Below are 10,452 nucleotides of genomic sequence, written 5' to 3' on the forward strand. Positions count from 1 at the left end.
TTAACATGAAGTCGAAGTTACGCGGTTTCACACCAGAAAAATATACGACAACTGCAAGCTTGACATAAAGTCTCGTCACAGTTGAGAAAGGTTTTCAAACTCTAATGAAAAAAATCGGTTTAGCTACAAGGCAAGGAATGAAAAAAATATTAGTTAATGCAAACACATTTTAAGTGATAAAAAAGTTATTGAGCGGTCAGTCGAGTTTGCTAAACTCGAAGAAAGCTATCGGTATCGAAATAATTCCGTTTCATGTACCAAACGTATTTTAATATTATTTTGTATTGATATATATGGCAAGTACATACCTTTTCTTCTAAAAAAGTAGTATTTAAGCCGTTACTTTTGTTGAATTAAACTTCACACGTATTTGTAACCAAAGTTAAACTCCAGTCTACATGTTTTTCTTTGGCCCTATTTATCTTGTAATTTCGAAGTATTACTGTGTGTACCAGAAGTCAGCATATAAAACTATGCAAAAAAATAAACTTATTCTGTCCTTGTTGACTAACATTACATACATTAATATTATTACTGCATTCACTACATTTCCTTTCACGCCTTTTAGCTAGCATTCCGCTAAACAGAAGGATATAAATGAGAGGTGTTTCTCAGCATTATTTGTCTGATGCTTTTAAACTCAAAAATACAAGGATCTGGTACGAAATATACAGTTAATTTTCTTTAAAAATAACCTTAATTTCTGTTGGATGTTTAAGCTACGAATTAAAAACTTTTGAGTTTTGTATTCCTACCACACACTTTAAGCAAAAAGTTAGTAACTTATCTTTTAATATCTGAGAATTTTTCAAACATGGGGCAAAAGAATTAATATAGAAAAAAAACTTTTAAAACAAAAACCCTGAGATTTATTAGAATCAGAAATTAATGATGATTTTTCAGTATGAATTCATTAATGCAGTGAACTTTGTTTCAAATGAAACGTCATTAAATCAAACTTAACCAGTGGGATTTTTTTTCAGAAGAATTGTCATCATAAAGAGAGAAAAATAGTAACAGACATTTTTCATTGTTAGAAAACACTCATATTTGGTTTCTTTTATTGATATATTATAAATTCTAACTATTTTAGTTACAAAATTAAAATTATGTATCGTTTAAACTGTTTTCCTTTTAAAATATCGTTACTATTTTTCTTGTAGGAACATATGAGACTTCAAATTATAACGATGTGTTGTTATAAGACCTGCCTTTAATCAGGGTTTGAAGTCTCTAAGGATCAGTTTACAAGAGTTTGCTTGCGATACTTATGCGAAAATGGGAAGAGTGTTATTTAAATATGAATCTTTGGTGACACATTAGAGCAACTCCTTCTCGTTAAGTTCGGTCCGAGGTTCGAATCCCGCGAACGGGTTGGCTGCATGGGCGTTTTCGTGGTTTTCCCCATGTGTAACGTGTATACGAGCCAGTTCCCCTTAGAAAGCCCTCCACGAAGGCATCCCTTCCCTTAGGCAGATAGCCCTCGAGGCTTTGCCATAATCACACACACACACACACCTCCTCGTTAAGTAAAAGAAAGGAGCAAAGGAAGCAAGACTTGTGTCATTCAATGAAAGTATAAGAATGAAATATGCAGTTTTTTTTCAGATGAATTTTTATTTTCATTTTATGCTTACGGAAACATGTTTTTCTACACAGTGAAGAACTTACAGTTTTAAGATACTAGCTGAATCACTGAAGTAAACAACTCATCGAATAAAACAATGAAAATTCTTTTGCTGGATAAAATTTATTCAAAAAATATGTATCTTTTTAGAATAAATCTCGTTATTTCGCATATCATTTTTCTTCTATTTTGCATCAGAAATCGCTGACTTGATTTTTTTTCATGATACTGCACATTATTTTCTAAGCTAAGTTTTCCTATAAAAGGATGACTTAAAAAAAAAAAAAAAACAGTTTATATGCAATAATTTGGTTCGGCTAAGACATGGAGTTTCTACGAGGTAGCTTAATTTTCTTTTGGGCCTTGACGATGGCAGCACTAACAATCATTCAGGCTGAGCCTATACCAAAATACGGAGGTAATGGCGTCCTGAGTTATTTAGGAAACACACTGGGTTCTTAGGTAAGTAAACATATTTGTACTTTTATTTAAAATAATAAGTTAAAATTAATTTAATATTAAGTTAAAAATAGAATATTTTTCACTAATTTTTTTGTCCTTCGTGTTATATGTTTGATCAGATAGCCTGGCTCAGTAAAAGTAGGCGGCCAGTGTAACTCTGATTGAAAATCCGGTTTAACCACGTGCAGTGCTGATAAGGACGACGTGTTTCTGAGACTCCTTCCTTTTATTTTTCTTCTTTCTAGGTATTTCTTTCTCCTGATCAGGAGGGACCTTTAGCTGCCCTCGAAATCGATTGAGTGTTTCAATATACTTACGCTAAATACAAGGTTATTTTTACGATTTTGATGCTCTGAATAAACTCCAAGTTTCACCTGTTTAAATACGCCCTTTACTTCACTTAAAATTTACATCCTGTCCAGGAAATGCGAGGGGAAGTTGAGGAGTTCAGGAATGCTAACAAAAATTTGAATAATAGATTAAATGAACTAAAGTAAACCCTACGACGCTAAACTCAAATTATAAACTATTGATAACCTTAGTGAAAAAGTAAAAAGAACATTTTAACCTTAAAGCAATTTTCTTCCACTGGTGATAAAAATTTCTTTTTGGAATCAAAATTGGAATAGGATTAAATGTCTACAAAAGATTAAGGTTTCAGTTCTTAAATAGAAAGAAAAGAGGAAATCTCTTTCCTATTATTCTGGTGGACAAGTAAATAGAAAGTCTTATCTTTTGGATCGCAGCATTTCTGATTGAAACCAAAATCATTTTAGTAACGAAGGCGCAGCTCTGGACAAACCTTAGTGCCTTGAAAGACGCTAAATTTAAAAGTCCAATTCTTATAAGAGGGAAAGGAAAACATACAGCAGTTAGGAAGAAATATTCGGAAAAAACTTTTTAACAAAAGTCTTATCAACTATACAGGATTTCCTCTTATAAGAAGCTCAAACATTTCAACTTTCCAGAATTTCACCTGCAGCCCCTATTTTATAAATTTAATTGATCTAATCATCAATGATTTTGGAATCAATCAAGCAACCTTCAGAAAAATTTCCAAGTCTCAAAACAGAAATAAAGTGACAAATTGACAGGGATCCGAAAAATGGCGAAAACATTCAAGAATTTCCATTTCAGTATTCTCAAAGGAAGCTATCAAAACTTCCGTCGACAATCGTTTACGAAACTTTTAAAGATGCATAAGCATGCGAACAAAACAACAGATGTGATTTTTGCATTTCCGAAAATGACTCGCACTCGTTTGGAATCAGCTCTGTTACACAATATGAAGGTAAGGCACAGATATGAATGAAAACTGAAAACACGTATTAAGGGTGACACATATTGAGTCCTTGTCTGTGCAGGTAGTCGATGATGTTCTTTATCTGACTGAATGTTATTAGGTACTTGATTAGAAATCGCCTGAATTCTATATCTGGGTTGCTTGGATGACAGATATAGTGAACAGACGTCATTGGACAGTTGAAGATATACTGCTCTGGGTCCCGTTGCTTCCGCAAATACATCTGACAGAGGAGGCTTTGTGTCTGTTGTAGAAGTACAGTGGAAGTGGGCTGTGACGCGAGATGTACTGGGAAAGGAAGTAGGATGAAAAAGTGACGTTTGCATCTACTTTAGGGAGGAATTCATACGTTCGTCTTCCTTGTTGTGACCAAAACAACAACTGTCTTAATGAGCATCCCCAATGTTAAATATAGTATATATGCTCTTTACTTCAAAGGACGTTTCTAAACGTAGACTTTACTGTGCACTATAGTGCAATTCTCTTACTCAATCTAGTAACAATATTTCCTGCTCTTTATTACGTGTATTATCTTTGTTTGAAACACTGCTTTCTCTCACCATACTATCAAGCCGCGAGAGGAAAAATGTGTATATATCTGCAAATATTTAACGATATATTTGTGATGTCTGTTGATACTGAAATGTTTACCTGATACCCATACCTGATAGATACATTATGTATCATAATTTATGGCTGCAAATAAAGTGAAAAATAGTTCCACTTTATAAATCTTCTTTTGGGAATTATTAGCATATGCAAAATGCCATACATCACACCCGTTACTTCGTTCGCATATTTACTCATCTGTAGAAAGTTTGCGGGATTCCATAAAAGGTGAAATAATTTTACCAGGTCTCTTTTCTAAATTTTGAGTAACCTCTCAAAAATGGAGGTTATATGGAAATGAGATAATGATCTATGTGCTAGACGTGGTTTCGTTTTTGTGTCTTGCATAAGTATAAAAAAAAGTTTCGTTGTTTTCTCCAGTTTTAAATAAAAATAGGTCTGCAGACCAATACTCAGAAACTGAATATCGCATGACATATAGCGGAAATATACAGTTAAAAATGCTTTTTTGATTTTTGAAGGCGAATATTTAATTGCTAGATAAGTAAAAGAAAATTGTTCCAACTAATATTTTTTTTTTTTCAAAAAAGAAGGGAACGGGAAATAAACCAAAATAGGAATAAAAATTGAAAAATACCGAAATTTTATAAACTGAATGATTATTAAAATTCAAATTTAACAAAAATAGCAGAAATTAATTTTATATACTGAATTTTAAAGCCAGAGAAAGAGCCATTTTCTCAAGTTAAGAACTTTAAATAAAGGAACAGAACTTTGAGAAAAATGTAGTTTTGAAAAGCTAATCCAAATTAAACTTTCAGTTCTACACTTTTAATGATAATAAGCTAATCAAAAATATTGAAATTAAAAAATTGTTTTGTTTTATTTGGGTAATAGTAACTTCTAATGAAGAACTGAATAATCAAAATCAGAACCTGTACAGCCAAATTTCAGTTTGTGTTAACCGCAAAATTAACCCTAGAAATAATGTATCTAACTTTACCAAAAGTATATTAAATATTTACACTGAGAGCAAATAACAAACTATGATATGCTACATATGTACAGAGGCAATGATGAAAATTTATAGGTGACTTTCTCTTATAACAGTCACTTCTTTATCTAATAAAATAATCAGACTGGGTTAAAAGTCTCTAGTCAAGCAATCAAATCAACCCCAGACACATTTCTCTGAAATACAAGAAACGTATACAAGCAAAAGGCGGTGTTAACTTTTGTTAGTCTTTAATAAAGCAAAATGAACAACAGAAGTGTGTAAATGAAACATTCCCACCCCCAAAAATACATATATAAAGTAACATCTTTCATAAAACTCGGAACAAATGTTTATTCCCTTAAATCAAGTGAAGAAGTGTAATTGCAATATAAGCATGCATAAAGTATGCATTGCACTGAAAGCCCAAAACAAAATCAAGATCTGCATAACTATTTCTACAGAACGAAGTACCCTAGAATACTTTGAAATACACAAACTGTTATAACGCATAACTAAAATTACGTCGATTATACCTATGATGCAAATACATTCTACATTTTGGATACAAAATCTAAAATCAGTATAAACTGATTAATATGTGAATAATGCAAAATTTATTAAAATATAATCAGAATAAAGGTACTGCAAAATGTAAGCAATGCATTGATAGGACTAAGAAAATTGAAGAACACACAGAATGAAGAAACAACAGCAATTTAGCCGAAATAAATCTCGAGAAAAGGCTAAACTCTCCTGTAGAAAGTTAAAGAGGAGAAATTATTTATGAAAGAAATTTAAATTGGATGGAGAACTAGTGTGCAACAGCTATTACGTACAAATACTGTACAAAGTTGATGTGAGTAACGATGGCTCTTTTGTGATAATGATTATTGGCATGAATTAACAGATGTCGACGAGGTAAGTTTGCTGTGCAACAATTTGCAACAACAGCGCAGAAGGGCTTTGTTGAAAACATATAATTATGCGTTTTACTGAAGGTGGGTGGAAGATGCAGTGTCTTTTTCGGGAAAAAAGAAAGCGTTCTTAGGATATTGTACAAATTCACAATGACAACATTATGTTTGTTTGTTCTGCAGGTTTGACAACATCATGTCTGTTTGTTCTGCAGGTTTTCATTGGTTTTATTAAGAAGTTGATTATTTCGAAGTGCTTAATGACCTTCTCATCTCACCATTATAAAGCGCAAATATCTTGCATAAAGTTTGGCTCTAGCACGACTAGGCACAGGCCCAGTTTATAAAGTCTATTCCATGTCGTTCGAACTATGCCGCTCCAAATCGTTAAATTCTATATAAATCCTTGTTTTCTTCTAGGAAATCCAAATCGATATTGGAAATGTACTCAGGGATTTCATCAAAATGTTTGTGCTTTGGTAACGGATAAATGAGTTAAAAAATGTCATGCCATACGTAAAGTCAAATCACAGCCACGCGGAATAAAAGATGGGTAGTTATCCATTAATTCTTGCCTTTTAATTTGAGGTAATAGGGGCGAAAGGTTATGCCTGTTGCCTTCGGTTTCTAAATGGCTAAGTGGATTAATTAATATGCAGTACGTTGTGATTTGTTTATTACTCTTAAATGTTTAATAAGCTTCTTGACAAATGGGTTAGAAAACTTTTTTGCCCCATGCACCCTTTTTACCACTGCCAGAAGGTTCAAAAATCAGAAAAATACATGTATACGTTTATTCTTATTTAGATTGTTTTTTAAAGGGTTTCATAAATTAAATAAGGAAAGTATAGGAAATGTGGGTAAATACTAAAACTTGAATAAAAGCAGTTTTTATAATCATAAACTAAAACTAAATATTTAACAGCTAAATAAAAGGATGAACACAATCTTCGTCTGAAACTTTGAAATTCCCTCCTAGAAGGGTAATTCCACCTGTTTGAGACTGGGAAAAAGCGTTTCATGTCCTTTGTGCTTATATTCCTAGAAATTTATCTGCAGATATTATATAAAATCTAGAAAACTATCTAAAATCTTCTCAGTTTTCAATTACTTCATTCGTTGAGCACTTCGTCATGTCTATGACTATACATTTTATAAGTCATTTAGCTCTAAGGAGCTTATTAGAGAAACTTTATGAAAAAGACTTATTTTTGAATTCAAACTGAAAAAATTTAATATAGTTAAAATTTGTTTACGCATATTTTCCGAAAGGAAACTTCCTGTATTCCAGAAAACTGACTTTTCTTGGAGACCTATTATTCTTTCTTCTGCAGTCGCGATTTGTATTACTTATATAAATGCAAGTAAAATGCATTTGTGAATTAAAGAGCTAAGAAATTGCTCAGATATCCTATTAGTTCTTAAATAATTTCTTATCTGCATGAAGTCCGATTATAGATGCTTTTCTTTAACGCTATATAACAAATCTGGAATAAATAAAGTTTAAACTTGAAGTTAGAGCAACATTAATTGATCTGGCCAGAATAACTGAAAAAAAATTAACTTTCAAGTTTATGTGGAGCCTTATGCAAAAATCCCATAATAGATACAGGAACTGTGGAAACTAGAGTTACTCAGTTTTCAGACATAATAATTTAGAAAACTTGACAACAATACACCACGACCTTTTGCCCAAAATTTGCCTAAACTAGGCTATTGCCTCTGGGCGACAGTATCAAATATTTTTAACTTTGGTTTTATGAAGTATAGAATTTTTTATCTCTATTAATTTCAAAGTTTATTTTTTGTTCATTCGTTTAGTGGAATACTTAAATCTATTGCGTAAAAAATAAATAATATTAGTTTGAAATTATAAAGAGGCATTCAATAAAAGATGTGTAAGTTTAAAGTTGAAATTTATTAATAAGTATTGTATTAATTAAGATATTTAAATAAACTATAGTGCTCTCTTAGAGAAGGAATGTCAAGTGGGCAAACTAATCATTGTGCGGGTCAAATGAAGCAGAAGTTCATTTTCATACTTAATGAGTAAAAAGTTAGTAAATAAATATCTTAGTTAATACTGAAATCAATCTTAGCTGATACTGAAGTTCTTTAAAAATGATAGAAGGACTATAAGGAAATCGGCAAAGTAGATGAATACCTATTGTTTCTCTTCCGAAACCTGGTATCCTTTCCCTGGAATTAGCTTTCGGATGTCTGGAGACACGCTACTCTCTCTAGCAATTTTTAGAACAGAGTTCAGTTGCATGTCCGTTAACTTAGATCTCTTTGGGAGCTTGTTTCTTTTTATAAGTGAGAAAATCTGTTAGCACTGGTACATACTAAAGAATATGGAATTTATGTACGATGCAAATTTGCAGATCTCTGGTAGCCGCGTAGGCACGTATTTGTTGAAGTTCAAAGATACCAATTTCGTTGAATTCTACTTTAGAGTCGCCCTGAATGTCATTGAAAACAAAACAATATTTGAATAAATTAATTTTTTTCTTCCCTTCGAATAAGTCTTAACTACCATAAATAGCAAAATTTTTCTATCTCATTTATATTTTAATCAGTAATTTTAGCCATTTTAAAAATGATTTATGTTAACTTCTCTTATTTGTTTTATGTTTTGATTAAATAAATAATTAATGAATTTATTTTTAGGCTATCGAATCAAGAAGGATGTCCGAATATGTTTCATCTACATAAATAAAAAGCCTTCGTCAGAGTTTCAATAATCTCCAAAAGCATCAGAAATCGTTATTATTTGTATTTTAATAAAAATGTATGGTATCTTCCAAATTTGGAACTGTTCTCAGGAATAAAATGTTCAGAACGTTGCGCATGTAAATTTGTGTTTAATTTTGCTACTGTTCCTAACATTCCATTGTAGGGTTTATATTTATTTTAACTAACATTTATTTTAAGTTTAAACTATCTTTCCTGTCAAGCCTTACTTTCCCCTGGAACTGCCAATGCCAGAATATGTAAATTTGAGTAGAACGTGCAAGCATTCAAATTATCAGCGGAAGTATTCTGATTTAAATAGAAGGAAACGAGTTCGGTGAGAGATTCTCTTACTTAGCGAGCGCGGAGGTAGTTAGCGAGAATTGAAGAACCCCGCGTTGCGGCCTATGTGCTTGGCGGGAAGTAGTGGTCATCGTTCCAGTGAGCTTCAAGTCTGCTGAATTAGCAGCGGTATTGTAAAACGCGGTGAGTTAGTTATTTTAGAGAGCCTCGTAGTTAGAATCTTGTCTTTATTTTCTTTTCAGGTTATTATTTTTATTTGACTGCCAAGTTGGCACCGTCTGTAAGCGTCAAGAGAACGCAATTGTAATTTATTACGTTGAATAAAAAGGGACTTAAACCCTTCACAAGCTTCTATCTTTTATACAAGTTTTCACAGTCACCTCTTGGTTGCGTGCAAGTTGGAGGCGCGCAACGTTATATTAGCGCCCGAACATTTATCGAACTGAAATGGCCGAAAACTGGATGGAAGCCGCTGGACAACACCAAGAAATGACAACGCAGTTACAAGGATTTGGATACCTGGTCCAGACTTTGAGAGCATCAATCAAGCCAAATGTCTATTTCGACGGAAAAATTCGGTGTCCGTATTTTTAGAAGGTATAGAAAACCACTTTCAGCTCTACCCTGTGCCTGAAAGACAAAAAGTTGCCATCGCCACATCAGCACTAAGAGGACAGGCCGCGCTATGGTGGAAAAATATAGGCAAATTTCTTCTAGGTGAATTTGGAAGCCCGACGTATACATTTGAAAATTTCAAAAAATCGTTAGTAAAGGCCTTCCCCATAGTGAAAGATCGCGCACGGCTGGAAGCCGAGCTATATAGTTTCTATCAACGGGATACAGCAGATTTGACGGACTTTATTTTACGAAAAATCAAGCTAACGGATATGCTGTATGGGAAAAAACCAGATGCGGAGATTATTGAAATAATATTACCAAGATTATTACCCGCTGTCCAAGACTACTTTGAAATTAGAAACCCAAACACATTGCAGGAACTTTTCGAATTGGTGGTGAAGTTTCAAAATCGCAGAATAGCGGAAAAAGCGAGAGGGGAAACATATTCTCAACATACCCGAAGGAAGGAGGAAACCAGAAATGGAAATCGCTCATATGGGGGAAAGAACTATCAAGCTAACGCATCGAAACTCGAAGGTCAAGGCCCAAAAAGAAAATTTGAAAATAAGCATCCGCGTACCCAGAAGACACAGATTGAAAGGAAAGCTTTAAACGACTAGAGGGGCCTGTGAAAGGGAGGGTCCAGACCCCGGAAGTTTTAAAAAAACCCTCAAATAGACATTTAAATACAGTCATCGTAAAAAACTCACAGCTAGCAATTATACAAGTCCTGGTTGGCGATGTACCAGTAGAAGCCCTCATCGATACAGGAGCTGAAGGAAATTTCATGAGTGAAAAGTTCTTCAAAAAGAATTTTTATAGGATACGACTCTTTAAAACCAGAAATACGGAAATTATAGCGGTGCAAGGAAAAACATGTCACTGCATCGGGAAATTATCATTAAACTTACAGGTAAAAGAGGAA

The 10,452-nt window shown here is 33.2% G+C and overlaps 1 long non-coding RNA gene across 1 annotated transcript; it reads left to right on the forward strand.

Annotated features, from left to right (window-relative positions):
• Window positions 1-1,939: 1,939 nt before the first annotated feature.
• LOC118185915 (uncharacterized) lies at window positions 1,940-8,730 on the forward strand. Its single transcript, XR_004757683.2, has 2 exons — window positions 1,940-2,089; window positions 8,544-8,730. It is a non-coding gene; the product is annotated as an uncharacterized LOC118185915 (long non-coding RNA).
• Window positions 8,731-10,452: the final 1,722 nt, after the last annotated feature.

The sequence above is a fragment of the Stegodyphus dumicola genome, chromosome 2 (genome assembly GCF_044657685.1).
Source record: "Stegodyphus dumicola isolate Sdum_Otavi_A_Nest chromosome 2, ASM4465768v1".
Taxonomy (NCBI): Eukaryota; Metazoa; Arthropoda; class Arachnida; order Araneae; family Eresidae; genus Stegodyphus; species Stegodyphus dumicola.